We start from the raw sequence: 17,709 nt of genomic DNA, 5'->3' as shown, positions 1-17,709 counted from the left end.
GGTGTCAACCATACTATTCGGATGGCAAAGTCCTTAAAAAGAGATGACGCTCTGATACCAATTGAAAGGATCGATATAGTTGACTAGAGGGGAGGGGTGAATAGGCAACTAACAAATTTTAGCTTTTCTTTACCAATTTAAACTTTGCAACCAAGTAGGTTGTCTAGATATGCAACTAGGTGAGCAACCTATATGATGCAACAACAATAAGTAAACAAGCGAGCAAAGGAAGTAACACAAGATAAGCTCGCACGAGTAAAGGGATGAGATAACCAAGAGTGGAGTCGATGAAGACGAGGATGTGTTACCGAAGTTCCTTCCCTTTGAGAGGAAGTACGTCTCCGTTGGAGCAGTGTGGAGGCGCAATGCTCCCCAAGAAGCCACTAGGGCCACCGTATTATCCTCACGCCCTGACACAAAGCGAGATGCTGTGATTCCACTATTGGTGCCCTTGAAGGCGGCGACCGGACCTTTACAAACAAGGTTGGGGCAAACCCCACAACTTAATTGGAGGCTCCCAATAACACCACGAAGCTTCACCACAATGGATTATGTCTCCGCGGTGGCCTCAACCGTCTAGGGTGCTCAAACAGCCAAGAGTAACAAGATCCGCGAGGGATTAGTGGGGGGAATCAAATATCTCTTGGTGGATGTGTAGATCTAGGCCTTCTCAACCAATCCCTAGGAGATCAACAAGTTTGATCGGTTGGGGAGAGAGATCGGGCGAAAATGGAGCTTAGAGCAACAATGGAGCTTGGAGGTAGAATAGGTAGTCAACTCGGAGAAGATGACTCCCCTTATATAGTGGAAGAACAAATACAACCGTTATCCACCAACTCAGCCTGCGAAGCACGGTACTACCGCACCGGAGGCGTGGTACTACCTCTAGGGCACACAGTACTACCGCAAGTCAATGCAGTACTACCGCCCATGCAGTAGAATCCAAAGCAGCCCTGATGCGATGAAGCAGAGGGCGGTAGAACCGCTAGCGCGGTACTACCGCTCCCCCTTCCGGTACTGCCGCAAGGCAGGGAGGTCCAGATTTGGGAAGGCACGAACATATAAAAATACAACCGTGGCAACTTCCCTGAGTTGGGATCTATGCAAAAATCCAACACAATAGTGCCGCATGCCTGGAGCGGTACTACCGCATAGGGCGCGGATGTAAAAAATTACATCCGCCCCTACTTCAGCTCATGTTGCTGCGTCAGGCCAGGGCTCACGGTACTACCGCACCGATGGGGCGGTACTACCGCGTAGGACATGGATGTAAAAAATTACAACCTCCCCTACAACCGCTCGCGGGGCTGAGGCTGGCCAGGGGCCACGGTACTACCGCTCCCAAGGAGCGGTACTATCGTGAGTACCTGCGGTACTACCATGCCTATGGCCGGTACTACCGCAAGGCCCCACGGTACTACCGCTCCGAAGAGCAGTACTACTGCGTGCCCTAGAACAACAACACTAGGAGTCCTTCATTTTGCAAACACGCAGAGAGACGGAGGATGCTCCAAAGAGCCAAAGGAAAGGTGGTGCAAAAAGGACCAGAAGTGTACGTGTTGATTACGCCCAAACCTTTCCAAAACGGACCCCCTCTTAATAGTACGGCTTTCCTACGACTCAATTCCACCGAAAAGAAACGTAGAGAAACGCCATCTTCGATAAGCTCCGAGGGGTACCAAATCGTATTGTGCTTAGACACGGTATATCTGAAATGCTCATTGCACACGATTAGTTCGCAAAAGCATTGTCATCAATCACCAAAACTACTAAGGGATAAACATGCTCTTACAAAGGTGTCAAGCCGGTGATGATGGTGATCATGACGGTGCTTTTGAGATGGAGATCAAAGGCACAAGATGATGATGGCCATATCATATCACTTATATTTGATTTCATGTGATGTTTATCCTTTATGCATCTTATTTTGCTTAGTTCGGCAGTAGCATTATAAGATGATCTCTCATTAAATTTCAAGGTATAAGTGTTCTCCCTGAGTATGCACCATTGCTACAGTTCGTTGTGCCGAGACACCACGTGATGATCGGGTGTGATAAGATCTACGTTCACATACAACGGGTGCAAGCCAGTTTTGCACACGCGGAATACTCAGGTTAAACTTGACGAGCCTAGCAAATGCAGATATGGCCTCGGAACACTGAGACCGAAAGTTCGAGCGTGAATCATATAGTAGATATGATCAACTTAGGGCATGTTCGGTAGCTCTCCATAGCCTCAGAATCCTCAACTCCATAGCCCAAAACCATAGCCAGCTTCTCCTGAAAAATCCTGGAGTTCATAGATCGTTCGGCTCCATAGCTTCTCGCTGGTTAGCGCTGGCTTGGGCTGGCAGCCCATTTGGCTTGGCTGCAACCCAGCCCTCCCATGTTCTCACCTCTTGGCCCACCTTGATGCTTCTTCAACCTACAGCACTGACAGAACAGGGTGTTTCCTGAAGCTGTCAATTTGCTATCAAATAGGGAGATAAAGGCCACGATTTGCCTGAACTTCAACACGTAATTTGTTGCCCACTTTGCTCCAAATCCATTCTATCAAATAGCACACTCTATCATTCAGTAATGGAAGAGATCGGAGTGCAGCACTGATGCCTAGCTACGAGTAGTGCGTGAGCCAGCACAGCCCAACCCAGCGCGTGTGCAGACAACGCCACAACATGGGCGGCGAGACCACTCTCCCCCACGCCGACTCTCGCGGGCGGCACTCAACTGGGCCGCGAGGAACTTAGCCGCCGGGATGGAGCCATCGATATGGGACAAAGAGAAGGACCTAGGTGTGGAATCAGCCGGAGAGGCTCGAACTCCTGGCGGCAGAGCTAGGTCAGATCAGCCGAGAAGGAGGACATGCGCGAGTGCGTCGGCGGCGGTTGAGGAAGATAAGGGGAACGAGTGGCAGGGGAGGGAGAGGAGGGGAACAAGCATGCCATGGGAGAGAAAAATCAGTGCGAACCGGTACGCAACTTCACTTGGTGGTGGCAATCGGGAGTAATTTATGTCAACTCCCGCTCCTTCGATTTCTGGGAGCTCGAATGTTCCAACTCCATCGCTCCTCTAATTTTACACTGCGCAAATAGCTAGCTTCCCACATGTATAACCAGGATTTGGATCGTTCGGCTGGGCTTCCGACAGGGAGCTGAGGAGTTACGGAGCCAGAGGACTACCGAGCACGCCCTTAGTGATGTTCACCATTGAAAACTGCTCCTTCTCACGTGATGATCAGACATGGTTTAGTTGATATGGATCACGTGATCACTTAGATGATTAGAGGGATGTCTATCTAAGTGGGAGTTCTTAAGTAATATGATTAATTGAACTTTAATTTATCATGAACTTAGTACCTGATAGTATTTTGCATGTCTATGTTGTTGTAGATAGATGGCACGTGGTGTTGTTCTGTTGAATTTTAATGTGTTGCTAGAGAAAGCTAAGTTGAAAGATGATGGTAGCAATTACACGGACTGGGTCCGTAACTTGAGGATTATCCTCATTGCTGCACAGAAGAATTACGTCCTAGAAGCACCGCTAGGTAACAAACCCGCTGCAGGAGCAACACCAGATGTTATAAACGCCTGGCAGAGCAAAGCTAATGACTACTCGATAGTTCAGTGTGCCATGCTTGACGGCTTAGAACCGGGACTTCAACGATGTTTTGAACGGCATGGAGCATATGAGATGTTCCAGGAGTTGAAGTTAATATTTCAAGCAAATGCTCGGATTGAGAGATATGAAGTCTTCAATAAGTTCTACAGCTGCAGAATGGAGGAGAATAGTTCTGTCAGTGAACAAATACTCAGAATGTCTGGGTACCACAACCACTTGACTCAGCTTGGAGTTAATCTTCCTGATGATAGTGTCATTGACAGAGTTCTTCAATCACTGCCACCAAGCTACAAGAGCTTCATGATGAACTATAGTATGCAATGGATGGATAAGACAATTCCCGAGCTCTTTGCAATGCTAAAGGCTACGGAGGTAGAAATCAAGAAGGAGCATCAAGTGTTGATGGTCAACAAGAGCACCAGTTTCAAGAAAAAGGGTAAAGGTAAGAAGGGGAACTTCAAGAAGAACGGAAAGCAAGTTGCTGCTCAAGTGAAGAAACCCAGTCTAGACCTAAGCCTGAGACTGAGTGGTTCTACTGGAAAGGGACTGGTCACTGGAAGCGGAACTGCCCCAAGTATTTGGCGGAGAAGAAGGATGGCAAAGTGAAAGGTATATTTGATATACATGTTATTGATGTGTACCTTACTAATGCTCGCAGTAGCGCCTGAGTATTTGATACTGGTTCTGTTGCTAATATTTGCACCTCGAAACAGGGGCTACGGATTAAGCTTATATTGGCTAAGGATGAGGTGATAATGCGCGTGGGAAATGGTTCCAAAGTTGATGTGATCGTCGTCGGCACGCTACCTGTACATCTACCTTCGAGATTAGTTTTAGACCTAAATAATTGTTATTTGGTGCCAGTGTTGAGCATGAACATTATATCTGGATCTTGTTCGATGCGAGGCGGTTATTCATTTAAATCAGAGAATAATCGTTGTTCTATTTATATGAGTAATATCTTTTATGGTCATGCACCCTTTATGAGTGGTCTATTTTTACTAAATCTTGACAGTAGTGATAGACATGTTCATAGTATTGAAGCCAAAAGATATAAGTTTAATAATAATAGTGCAACTTATTTGCAGCATTGTCGTTTAGGTCATATTGGTGTAAAGCGCATGAAGAAACTCCACGCTGATGGGCTTTTGGAATCTCTTGATTATGAATCACTTGATGCTTGCGAACCATGCCTCATGGGCAAGATGACTAAGACTCCATTCTCTGGAACAATGGAGTGAGCAACAGGCTTGTTGGAAATAATACATACTGATGTATGTGGTCCGATGAGTATTGATGCTCGCGGCGGGTGAGGGAGTCCTGGATTAGGGGATCTCCGGACAGCCGGACTATATCCTTTGGCCGGACTGTTGGACTATGAAGATACAAGATTGAAGACTTTGTCCCGTGTCCGGATGGGACTTGAGAGAGTCCTGGATTAGGGGGTCTCCGGACAGCCGGACTATCTCCTTTGGCCGGACTGTTGGACTATGAAGATACAAGATTGAAGACTTTGTCCCGTGTCCGGATGGGACTCTACTTGGCGTAGAAGGCAAGCTAGGCAATACGGATATGTATATCTCCTCCTTTGTAACCGACCTTGTGTAACCCTAGCCCCCTCCGGTGTCTATATAAACCAGAGGGTTTTAGTCCGTAGGACAACATACAATGTTACTATAGGCTAACTTCTAGGGTTTAGCCTCTCTGATCTCGTGGTAGATCAACTCGTGTAACACTCATATTATCAAGAACAATCAAGCAGGACGTAGGGTATTACCTCCATCAAGAGGGCCCGAACCTGGGTAAACATCGTGTCCCCTGCCTCCTGTTACCATCCACCTTAGACGCACAGTTCGGGACCCCCTACCCAAGATCCGCCGGTTTTGACACTGACATTGGTACTTTCATTGAGAGTTCCACTGTGCCATCACCATAAGGCTCGATGGCTCCTTCGATCATCGGTAACAATGCGGTCCAGGGTGAGGTTTTCCTTCCGGGACAGATCTTCGTATTCGGCGGCTTCGCACTGCGGGCCAATTCGCTTGGCCATCTGGAGCAGATCGAGAGCTACGCCCCTGGCCATCAGGCCAGATTTGGAAACTTGAACTACACGACTGACATCCTCGGAGACTTGATCTTCGACAGATTCGAGCCCATGTCAGACGCGCCGCACAGTCACGACGAGCATGACGTAACTCTGCCGTCGGACAATGTTCGGGAGATCGCATCCGCAACTACTCTGGCCATCAATCCGGAGCAAGTCGCGCCATCTGAGAGTGGAAGGATGGACCCCGCCATGGAGGCCGCACTCTCAGTGGCGATAGAGCCGGATACTAACTTCACACCTTACGAGAACCGTGTCGCCGAACCACTGGATTCATCTCTGGGCACGGACTCCGAGCCGCTCACATCCGTGCCCGTCGAGTCCGACTGGGCGCCGATCATGGGGTTCACCTCCGCGGATATATTTCAGCACTCACCTTTCGGAGATGTGCTAAATTCATTAAGGTCTCTCTCCCTGTCAGGAGAACCTTGGCCGAACTATGTCCGGCTAGAATGGGATGCGGACGACGAAGAAATTCGCTGCCCACCCACCACCCACTTAGTAGTCATTGTCGATGACTTAACCGACATGCTCGACTTCGGCTCCGAAGACTTCGACAGTATGGACGACGAAGCCGGAGACGAATAGGAACCACCACCCTCAGCGCGCTGGACCGCCACATCATCATATGATATATAGATGGTGGACACCCCCAAAGAAGGCAATGGCAATGAGACAGCGGAGGATGACCCCTCCAAGAAGCAACCCAAGCGCCGACGTCAGCGGCGCCGCTCTAAGTCCTGCCACAGCAAGAGCAGTGATACTGGCACAGGAGATAATAACACTCCGGATAGTGCCGAAGACAACAACAATCCCCTCCAGCATGATGTAGAGCTGAAGGATGAACAAGCTAGCCCTCCAGAGCAGGCAGCAGATGGAGAACTGGAGGAGGACAATTACATGCCTCTCTCCGAAGACGAGGCTAGTCTCGATGACGACGAGTTTATCGTGCCTGAGGACCCTGTCGGGCAAGAGCGCTTCAAGCGCCGGCTTATGGCCATGGAAAATAGCCTGAAGAAAAAGCAGCAATAGCTTCAAGCTGATCAAGACTTGCTAGCAGACAGGTGGACCGAAGTCCTTGCTACCTCACCTCGAGGAGGAAGCATAAGCCTCATTCACCAGTGCACGATGCGGCTGACCGACCACTACGCGGCCGAGCCAAGGAGGCGTTTCAGCCTAAAGTTCAGCCCGCACCCCGTCGCCACTCAGTCAAATATACTAAGGCCCGGGGCAACACAGAGGACCTACGAGACATATTGGACAGTAAGGCAAAAATCGCAAGGTCAATATATGGGACATGGGCACGTGCGCCCACACGGGACAATGATCGTCGCGTCCGACACACCAAGAGTAAATCAGGCCAGGCCGAATACAGCAGAAAGACTCATACGAACTATGCCGGGATATAGCCCGACACAGAGGTGCCGCACACCCCCTATGCTTCACTGATGAAGTTATGAATCATGAATTCTCGGATGGTTTCAAACCCGTAAATATCAAATCATACGATGGCACAATAGATACCGCTGTATGGATTGAGGATTTCCTCCTTCACATCCACATGGCTCGCGGTGATCACCTACATGCCATCAAGTACCTCCCACTAAAACTCAAAGGACCAGCTCGGCATTGGCTAAATAGCTTTCCAGCAGATTCCATCGGCAGTTGGGAGGATCTGGAAACGCATTTCTTGACAACTTCTAGGGCACTTATGTGCGGCCACCGGATGCTGATGACTTGAGTCACATAACCTAGCAGCCAGGGGAATCGGCCAGACAATATAGGACACAGTTCCTGACTAAGAAAAATCAGATTGTAGACTGTCCGGATGCAGAGGCCCTAGCGGCATTCAAGCATAACATCCGCGACGAGTGGCTCGCCCGCCACCTCGGCCAGGAAAAGCTGAAATCTGTGGCAGCCCTCACAACACTCATGACCCACTTTTGCATGGGCAAGGACAGCTGGCTGGCTCACAGCAACAACACATCGAGGAATCCGGACACCTCGAATACCAAAGATGTTAACGGTAGGCAGCGTCATAACATACCAAAGCGCCGCAATAACGGCGATAACAGCGAAGATACGGCAGTCAATGCCAGCTTCAGAGGCTCTAGATCCGGTCAGCGGAAAAAGCCATTTAAAAGAAATACTCCGGCTTCGTCCAGTCTGGATCGCATACTGGACCGCTCGTGTCAAATTCATGGCACCCCCGACAAGCCAGCCAATCACACCAACAGAGAATGCTGGGTGTTCAAGCAGGCCGACAAGTTAAATGCCGAAAACAAGGACAAGGAGCTGCATAGCAATGACGAGGAGGAGCCCTGGCCGCCGCACACAGGAGGACAGAAGGGGTTTCCCCAACAAGTGAAGATGGTGAACATGATATACGCAACCCACATTCCCAGGAGGGAGCGGAAGCATGCACTAAGGGACGTCTATGCGATGGAGCCCGTCGCCCCAAAGTTCAACCCATGGTCTGCTTGCCCGATCACCTTCGATCGCATGGACCACCCCACTAGCATCCGTCATGGCGGATCCACCACACTGGTCTTAGACCCCATAATTGATGGATTTCACCTCACTTGAGTCCTTATGGACGGCGGCAGCAGCCTGAACCTCCTTTATCAGGATACAGTGTGCAAAATGGGTATCGATCCCTCGAGGATCAAACCCAGCAAAACTGCCTTTAAAGGCGTCATCCCAGGTGTAGAGGCCCATTGCACAGGCTCTATCACACTGGAAGTGGTCTTCGTATCACTGGACAACTTCCGAAGCGAAGAGTTAATCTTCGACATCGTCCCGTTTCGCAGTGGCTATCATGCACTGCTCGGACGGACATCATTTGCAAAATTCAATGCAGTACCGCATTACGCATACCTCAAGCTCAAGATGTCAGGACCTCGTGGGGTCATAACAGTAAATGGAAACAAAGAACGCTTGCTCCGTATGGAAGAGCACACAGCGGCCCTTGCAGCAGAAGCACAAAGCAGCCTGTTCAGGGAGACCACTCATTCGACGTCACAGCCCCCGGAAACCTTCAAGCGACTCCGGAACAAGCTGCAACAGGAACGCCTGGCACGATCAGAGCTCTCCTAGCAATTCGGTCCCCGTCCCAGTCCCAGTGAAGTGACGAAATCCATGCCGCGCGTACATAACTACGCATTAAAAATACCATGGACATAGGCGGGGGCACGATCAGGACATGCCCCGCATTGTGGCTTAACCGCACTAGGGGCTGTATACCTTTGTCATTCCTTCTCTCTTTCAGGGCCTAACTCTCTGGAAGCCCTTTCCGGCAGTACGATTGCCGGACACATTCCGGAAGCAACAACCAAGGCGGCAATAAGCTAAGATGAACACGGGAACCGCCAGCTGGTCTCTAGTAATAATTGATATGCCCGCTTTTCACTATTTATGCATAGCTTGACCTGGGATAGGACATTTCGAATTGCCCTACTTTATGCTTATTGCACTACCTGTACCAAGTACGCTTCGACGTATTATTTACATAACAATGCATATCATTAATCTCTCATTGCATTATTTAAGTTTTTCTCTTTCTCTTATATGTCCACTTACGACAATCCGCACCCACATGTTCGTGTACGTTCAGTTCGCCAGGGGTTCTCGTTTACCCCATAATACAGCGCAAGAAGTCCGAACACTTTTGACAGTGCGGCACCCCGAACTTATAGAATTATATGCATCACCTCCGAATCATGTCTTTGGTTAAATGCTGGGTTGCCCGTCTCCCTTGCTTTGGTACCTTATGTTCCGCTATATCGGCTAAGGTAGCGGTGGGAGAACTACTGCAATTGTGTCCCGGTTCTTCCGGACGAGCACCTAAGTAGAGAAAGCCAAAAACTGACTGTCATGATAAGGCGAGAGACTGGTCGCTGTTCGAGAGGTCTCAAGTCCTTAAAGACTTTTTCCGCTTTGGGCGAGGAGTCGGCCTTGTCCGGCTTAGGCGTGTATAGCACCCCAAATTCGGCCCTCCGAATACCAGGGGCTTCACCAAAATTTAAAATCATAGACTTCTATGGCTAAGTGAGAGTGATAAAGCATTATAGTCCGATTGCCTGGTTCGTTGCGCTGAACACCTCCCTTGGAGGACCCAAAATTGAGGTAAAGAGTGCTCAGGTTTATCTCGAACACCCCGGTACTAGTTACATGGGGATAGAAGCCGACGAATGGCCAACTCTCAGATTTTATAAACGGCCGCACAAAAGGTAATATTTTAAATTAAGGAAGCGTCGCATGGCGCAAATGAACTCGTTTCATATTACAGGATCACATGAGCATGTTCATTCAAAAATTACATCCTTGGCACACTCATCTGCCAGTAGGCAAGAACCCTTCATGACACTCTCATAATAATTCTCGGGGCAGCGATGCTCCTTGCCCTCCGGCGGCCCCTTCTTCCCCAGCTTCACGGCGTCCAGCTTCGCCCAATGCACCTTCGCCCGGGCAAAAGCCCTGCGTGCACCCTCGATGCAGACGGACCGCTTGATGACCTCAAGCCGTGGGCAGGCTTCCACAAGCCGCCTCACCAGACCGAAGTAGCTACCGGACAGGCGCTCGCCAGGCCACATCCAGACTATAATGCCTCTCATGGCCTGTTCATCCGCCTTGTGAAGCTCGACCAACTACTTCAGCTGGTCGCTACAAGGCACGGGGTGTTCGATCCCAGTATACTCAGACCAGAACAACTTTTTCGTTGAGCTCCCCTCCTCGGCCCAGTAAAACTCTGCGACATCCAGTACACTGCGGGGAAGATCTGCAAACGCTCCTGGAGAGCTCCGAACTTGGGTAAGAAAATGGAAAGTCTCTGTCATGTGCTTTCTTTGCATAATGAATGCCTTACCCGCTTCTATCTTCTTCACCGCGTCAAAATCCTGGAGGGCCTTGTGGGCTTCGGCCTTGGCGTGCCGGAAGCTTTCAAGCACCTGTGCGAGCTCGGACTCTCGTGTCTTAGAGTCAAGCTCCAAGGACTCGTGCTTTGTGGCGAGAGCCTCGAGCTCTTGCTGCACCTCACCTACTCGGGCTTCTTGCTTCTCCCGTTCAATGCGTTCTTTGGCCGCTTTGTCATCGGCCTCGAACAACGCCTTCCCCAGGGTCGCCACCTCAGTCGTGGCCACTGACATATCCATGATGATCCTATTACTTTACACCCGAACTTCTTTTTAACTATATAGACAGGGGTATTTCTTACCTTTCCTCTCTTTGAGCTGCCTCTTGGTAAGGCCGAGCTCGTCCTCGGACCGTTTCAGGTCCTACTTCAGCGCAGAGACCTCCACAGTACGTGCTGCAGCGGCCAACAGTGAAGCCTGCACATACACATAGACATACTCTAATTGGACTCCCGAGTCATCATTTGATCCTCCATTCGGCTTTTCTTCGTGAACGCCGAACAGAGCATCAGGGGCTACTATCTATGCGGTAATATTTTCTTATATTTTGATTTCCTACCTCAAAGCCTATTAGGAGGCTGGCGCAAGCTTTGGTTAGTCCGTTTTTTGGCGGACTGAACCTTCTTGACCACCGCACTCATGATAGTGCAGTACTCTTCTTCGATGGAAGCGCTGCGAAGCGCTTCCAGCAGGTTGTCGGGTGCCTCTGGTTGGACAGAGGACACCGGCATGGATGGTTGACCCCCCCTAACGGGGGACCTCCTGCCGGAGTCCGGAACCATCGAAGGTTCCGGCGCAGTGTCCGGCTGGGGCCCGAACTCGAAGCCCGTAGGAGCCTCGCTCCCTTGGTACCCAGGGTCTGGGAAGTCACCGCGAGGCGCCCCCAGGACCACCTCCCCTTGGCTCGATGCCTTTTGAGACAACACCTCGGCATTGTTCGTAGGGCGAGGGGTGGAAGCGGTCGGAAGAGAACCGCTGTTCATATTCAACGAGTCCAAAGAGCCGCTCGACGAGGGTACATCGAGATGAGCTTGGGACGGACTACATAATCATGTTCGGCATGAGGAGAGGCAGTGCAAGAAAACATACCATGAAGTGCTATGGTGTCCAGACAATTACGACTTCACCACGGGCTTGTCCCTGGGTAGCCACTCGTCGCCGCTCTAGGCGGCCGTCGTGGCACTGTCCGGAGGGAGGGTCCTTCCCTTCTTGGACCCTTCGGCCTCCCCGGATGGGTCGGCCTTCCTTTTCTTGTCTCCCCCGGCTGGGGGGGAGAACTTTTCTCCTCCTCCTCCTCGTTTCCGTGGGAGGAGTGCGCGTCGGAGTCATCATCTGATGACTCCGATACAACCTTGCGCCAGAGACCCTTTCGGGTCCCCGCGGCCTTCTTCTTGGTCTTCTTTTCCAGCACCTCATAGGGTGCCGGAGTCAGCATCTTCGTTGGAAGAGCGTCTGCAGTATCTTCGGGCAGCGTCGCTGGCCTATCAAGCTGCTCTGCCGTCTCTATCTAGTCCTGTTAATGACATGGAAGTTCAGATCCTGCACACAACTAAACTGGGGCAAATAAATACCCTGAGAGATATAAAAGCCTACCGGATTAGCGTGGTGCTTTGGCTGAGTCCGCGGTCCTCGGTGAGGGAGGGAGGAATCTCGGCGCTCTTGAACAACACCCTCCAGACGTCCTCGTGTGTCGTGTCATAGAGCTCTCGCAGCGTCTTGTGCTTGGCCGAGTCAAACTCCCACAATACAAATGCTCGTCATTGACACGGAAGGATCCGGCGGAAGAGCATAACCTGGACCACATTGATAAGCTTGATTTTCTTGTTCGCCATGTTCTTGATGCAGGTCTGGAGACCGGTCAGCTCTATCGAAGACCCCCAGTGTCACACCCTAGCTAGTCATGCATTAGAGTGTTGCATCATGTTTACTCTTTCAGCAGAAACTTGAAATGGGGATGACAGAACCCCCAGTCCCCTCTGAAACCAACTAGGGTTTACTAAAATAATTTTCAATGAACCTGAAATGCCCTTCTAAAATGCCCATCATTTTTGCCTTGGTTCAGAACCTCTGCCAAAAATGGTGCACACTTTTCTAGGCCATCCTAGGGTTCTTGAGTTAAATCATAACTATTTGAATTTGGGCATTTAAAATAATATAAAATATTTAAATGCTCAAATATCTCCAAACTAAAATGTTTCATGTTGGAAATAATCCAACCATGAGCCAGGAGTAGTTTGGTGATTTTTGGAATTGCCTAGGTATTTTATTTAATTCAACAAAGTTGCAGAATTATTAAATAAAACAGAAAACAGAAGAAAAAGGAAAAAGCTTACCTGGCGCCACCGCAGCCCACTAGCCAGCCCACCTGCCGGCCCAGCCCAGCACCGCTCCAGCGAGCTGCTTCGGCCAGGCAGGCAGGCAGGTGCCCGACGGCGACCGCGGCGTGCGCCACGCACCTGCTCGCCGCCTCGCCGCTCCCCTCGCCAGGTGACGACGTGGATCGTCCTCCCTCTCTCCCCCGAATCCCCCAGACACCCCCTCTCCTCTCCAGCTCCTCCCCCTCGCACGCCCCAGCCATGGCCGACGCCACCATCGCTGCACCACCGTCGTAGCCGTGCTCCCCGTCGTCTCCACGCCGTCTCACCGTGTCCAGGAGCTTCGCCGCTGTCCACTTCATCGAGCAGCCGAGCCCCGAGCGCTCGCAACGCCCGAGACCACCGCACCGACCTCGCCCGAGCTCACCGTCGCCGGAGATCCCCTTCAACGCCGACGTCGACTCCGGCCACCCCGACCCCAACGGACTCCGCCAAGAGCCGCGGGTCGTCCTCAGCTTCACTCCGGTGGTCCCCACGTTCCATTTGGTGGCCGAAACGACCAAAACCACTATCGCCGCCGCACTGTTGGTCGCCGCCGGCCAGAACTCCGGCGAGCTGACGTGGCCTAGTTAATTAACCACTAACCCACCACCTACAGACGCTGACAGTGGGCCCCAGGGGTTAGTCAAAGCTAACCAGCCCGGGGTCAACGCGGGATTAGCCCCTGTGACACTGACGTGTGGACCCCACACGTCAGGTTTGACCCGAGCCAGCTCTGTTGACCTGCTGATGTCACTGTGACGTCAGGCTGACGCAGTAAATGATATTTCTGGATTTAAATTAAATCAGGAAATTCCAGAATATTATTTAAACTTCAAAAATTCATAACTTTTATTCTATAACTCCAAATTGGACAAATAATATATGAAAAATGATCAGAAAAATCCAATCTATCCATCTGTACCATTTTCATGCATGATCAAACAAGTTAAGTTGATGTTTTAATCAGAACAAGAAAAGGCACTTTAAAAGGCCATATTTGAATTTGAAATTTGAATCTTTGATTCAAATTTGCTCAAACCCTTCTGGTTTTAGTTGCATTAGCCCAACACACTCATATTGCCATGTTTCATGCATGCATCATATTGTTGCTTATTGTTTGGTGATGTTTGTGTATCGATGTCCTTTGCGACAGGATCTGTTTCCGAGGAGTACCGTGATTACCCTAACGAGGAATCGTATCCGTGCAACGAACCATCAGGCAAGCAACCAACCATTTGATCATATCGATACAATCCCATGTTCTCGCTCCTGCTCTATTTTACTGCATTAAGACAACGCGATTCAAACTGCTGTGTGCTACGGTAGTTGAACCCATTTCCTCTGCATGACCTGTCATTGCCACAGTAACTAGATGAAACCCACTAGCATGTGTAGGAGTTGATTGAGCCATATGTATGTGTTGTTCCTACCTTGCTATGCCTGCTATGCTTAGAGTCGTGTCAGGTCTGGTTCATCTGGGTGATGGACTAGAGTGAAATGATTATGTCGGTAATGAGAGTGGTGTGGTGAACACGATTTGGTAAAGGTATCGATGAGAGGCCATGTAGGAGTACATGGTGGGTTGTTTCATTGAAGCCGACCTTAAGCACTGAGATCTGTATGTGTGATTTAAGAATCAGCTACTACCATGCATTGGGCCCGAAACCAATGGACCCTCTCGACTTCTTATTCACCCTAGTTCTCCGTCCAGGAGTTGCAAGTAGTTTCTGGTGTTTGTAGCCTACTGGAGGCCGTGGACAGCGCTGACCGTAGGGGTGGGCTGTGATGCGGTAGGTACGTGGCCGGGTGTACCGAATACCCGTTAGGTATCTCGGGAACCCTGTTCACATCGTTCGGGGCCGTATGGGAAACCTCGGCCGGACTCCCTGCGGATGGAACCTGAATAGGCGATAAACCTGGACTGGAGGCTTAGGTGATTAGGTAGGTCGTGGCCGACACCCACGTTGGGCTTCCGCTTGAAGGTTGCCGAGTACATGTCGTGTAAACGACGATAAGTGGTGAGAGCGTGTATGAAGAAGTACACCCCTGCAGGGTTAACATGATCTATTCGAATAGCCGCGTCCGCGGTAAAGGACTACTTGGTTGCCTATACAGTTCATAGACAAGTAAATGGAAACTATTAAAAGCCTCAAGATAAGTGTGAGTGCCGAGGATGGCTCTTCCGTAGGAAGACGGAGGTGGATCCTCGGTAGTGTATTGAAGTGGTGAGTAGTGGACTCGTGTGCGCAAAACTATTTCAAGTTGGTGTATCGTAGGATAGTCTAGCCAAGAGTCAAAGCTGGCTTGCTGCAATAACTCCACCAACCCTTCTTGATACTATGCATGTATGTAGGATCTGAAGTAAGTCTTGCTGAGTACCTTTGTACTCATGTTGCTATAATCTACATTTTTTACAGAAGACGCTGCAAACCCCTTCTGATGGGTTCTATGTAGACGTTGACATCAACGAGTAGGCTAAAGACCCAGGTGGTGACCCTGAGCTTGTGATGGACCACATAGTATAGTTAGGCTTCTAAGCCTCTTTTATTTTACTAGTTGTCTGTACTCAGACCAGTTACTTCCGCTGTTGGCTTGTATGACTGTATGACTTGTATGTTGGGCCATGAGACCCGTACCTGTGTGTATGATATGTATGGCTCCCTAAGCCTTAAATAAAGTACTTGTGTCGTAGAGTCATGTTGTGATGCTTCGTTGTATTTGCACATATCGAGCATATTGTGTGTATGATTGAAATGCTTGGTATGTGTGGGATCTGACTATCTAGTTGTTTATCTTTAGTAGCCTCTCTTACCGGGAAATGTCTCCTAGTGTTACCGCTGAGCCATGGTAGCTTGCTACTGCTCTGGAACACTTAGGCTGGCCGGCATGTGTCCTTCTTCGTTCCTGTGTCTGTCCCTTCGGGGAAATGTCACGCTTTGAGTACCGGAGTCCTGTTAGCCCGCTACAGCCCGGTTTACCGGAGTCCTGCTAGCCCAGTGCTACAGCCCGGACCCACTTGCTGATGACCGACACGTTCGAAGCTGGGTCATGGATGCCTGTCCCTGTAAGTCTGTGCCACTTTGGGTTTACGACTAGTCATGTCAGCCCGGGCTCTTTATCATATGGATGCTAGCGACACTATCATATACGTGAGCCAAAAGGCGCAAACGGTCCCGGGAAAAAGGTAAGACGACACCCGTGGGGATACCGTGCGTGAGGCCGCAAAGTGATATGAGGTGTTACCAGCTAGATCGATGTGACATCGAGTCGGGGTCCTGACAGCGTTGGCATCAGAGCCGGACTGCCTGTAGGTTCTCCAAGCCAAACTGGTCGATGTTGAGTCTAGAAATTCTTAGTTATATGTAGGGGAATTGCTTGTGGGATGGAACGTAAGGCTCTTTTTACTCCTTATATCTTATGACTTTCTGATCTGAGTCAGTCCATTCTTCCACCGGGGGTTAAGGAATTAGGATCTGTTCTCTCTATCAGGATCACGTGTTACTAATCAGTAGTACCTTATAAGTTTGATGGATACAAGCCTAGTTCAGTTCTACTACTACATTATGTTGTTAGAATGGATTCAGAACTTGATATGATGATGTTGGGTGTGTACGAAATCCTTTGTCAAATGTCTCAATATCCTTTTTGAGCATTTACAGCTGTTATGCTGCCGAAATTTTGCTAGAAATTCTAATGCCTTTGCATTATAACTGTGCTTTCAGATGACCACTCGCGACCTCAATCAAGTGGTTCGCCTGACTCGATGCCTAGATGTACCCGGCCATACTGCTAAGTTGGTCAGGGTAATGACTGAGGCTGGATACCGCTGGTATCCTGAGTACACGGTCGAAGAGCAATTCCGAGACTTCAATCAAAGCCAGTATCTCTGCACTGTCAGGATATTTCCATCTTATCCTGGATCTACCGAGCCTCTTCACTGTTCCTATGGACTCGGGGTTACTATTGAGATGGCTGTGCAGGATGCCGCCTACTCTATGATGACCATTATGCGAGTCAGATCTGGGTTATTTCGGGACTCTGACTTCCGGTATATGCCAGGATCACTTCCGGGAGCACAAGGATATCTCCAAGCTATTTATGCTGACTCCACTCAGGAGGATTCACGAACTCGCACCACTGCTGAGATGCTCGAGGATAAGGACCGTGAAAACCGGGCCTTAAGGTTAGAGCTCTTCAATACCCGTGCTGACCACTGGGCCACTTTGACTCGGTTCGCACCGGCGGTGCAAGCTGGATATTCAGATATGCGCGATCTCTATCCTGTGAGATCTGCTCTGCCAGACGTGATGGTTTGGCGTGATGTAGGAGGCATCACCCCACCTCGCGGTCCCCGCAGGCCACCGTTTGCTGGTCCAAGACCTCATCCTAGCCCCTATGGTCCACAAGCTCCGCGAGACCGTCTGTTTCCGGATGATCATGTTGAACTTCCGGGCTATGGAGGTGACTTCTACGAGGACTATTACGGATCGGTCTGAGTTAGTAGTAGTATCACTAGTTCGCACTAGCTGTGTCGTCTGTCGTCCCGCGTGACTCGTGGGATTTGACCTAGTTTGTACTCTTCCGGAGTTGTAGAAAAATAATGTATAGGAGTTTGGAATGCCTCCGATGAGATGTAATCCCTTTTCACCGTAATAGTACTTTGTTTGGTCTTGTACTAAACCTTGTATGGTGTGTATGACGATGGAATAAAGAAGCAGTTT

Source organism: Triticum aestivum, chromosome 5A, assembly GCF_018294505.1.
Source record: "Triticum aestivum cultivar Chinese Spring chromosome 5A, IWGSC CS RefSeq v2.1, whole genome shotgun sequence".
Taxonomy (NCBI): domain Eukaryota; kingdom Viridiplantae; phylum Streptophyta; class Magnoliopsida; order Poales; family Poaceae; genus Triticum; species Triticum aestivum.
This window is presented reverse-complemented; position numbering follows the sequence as displayed.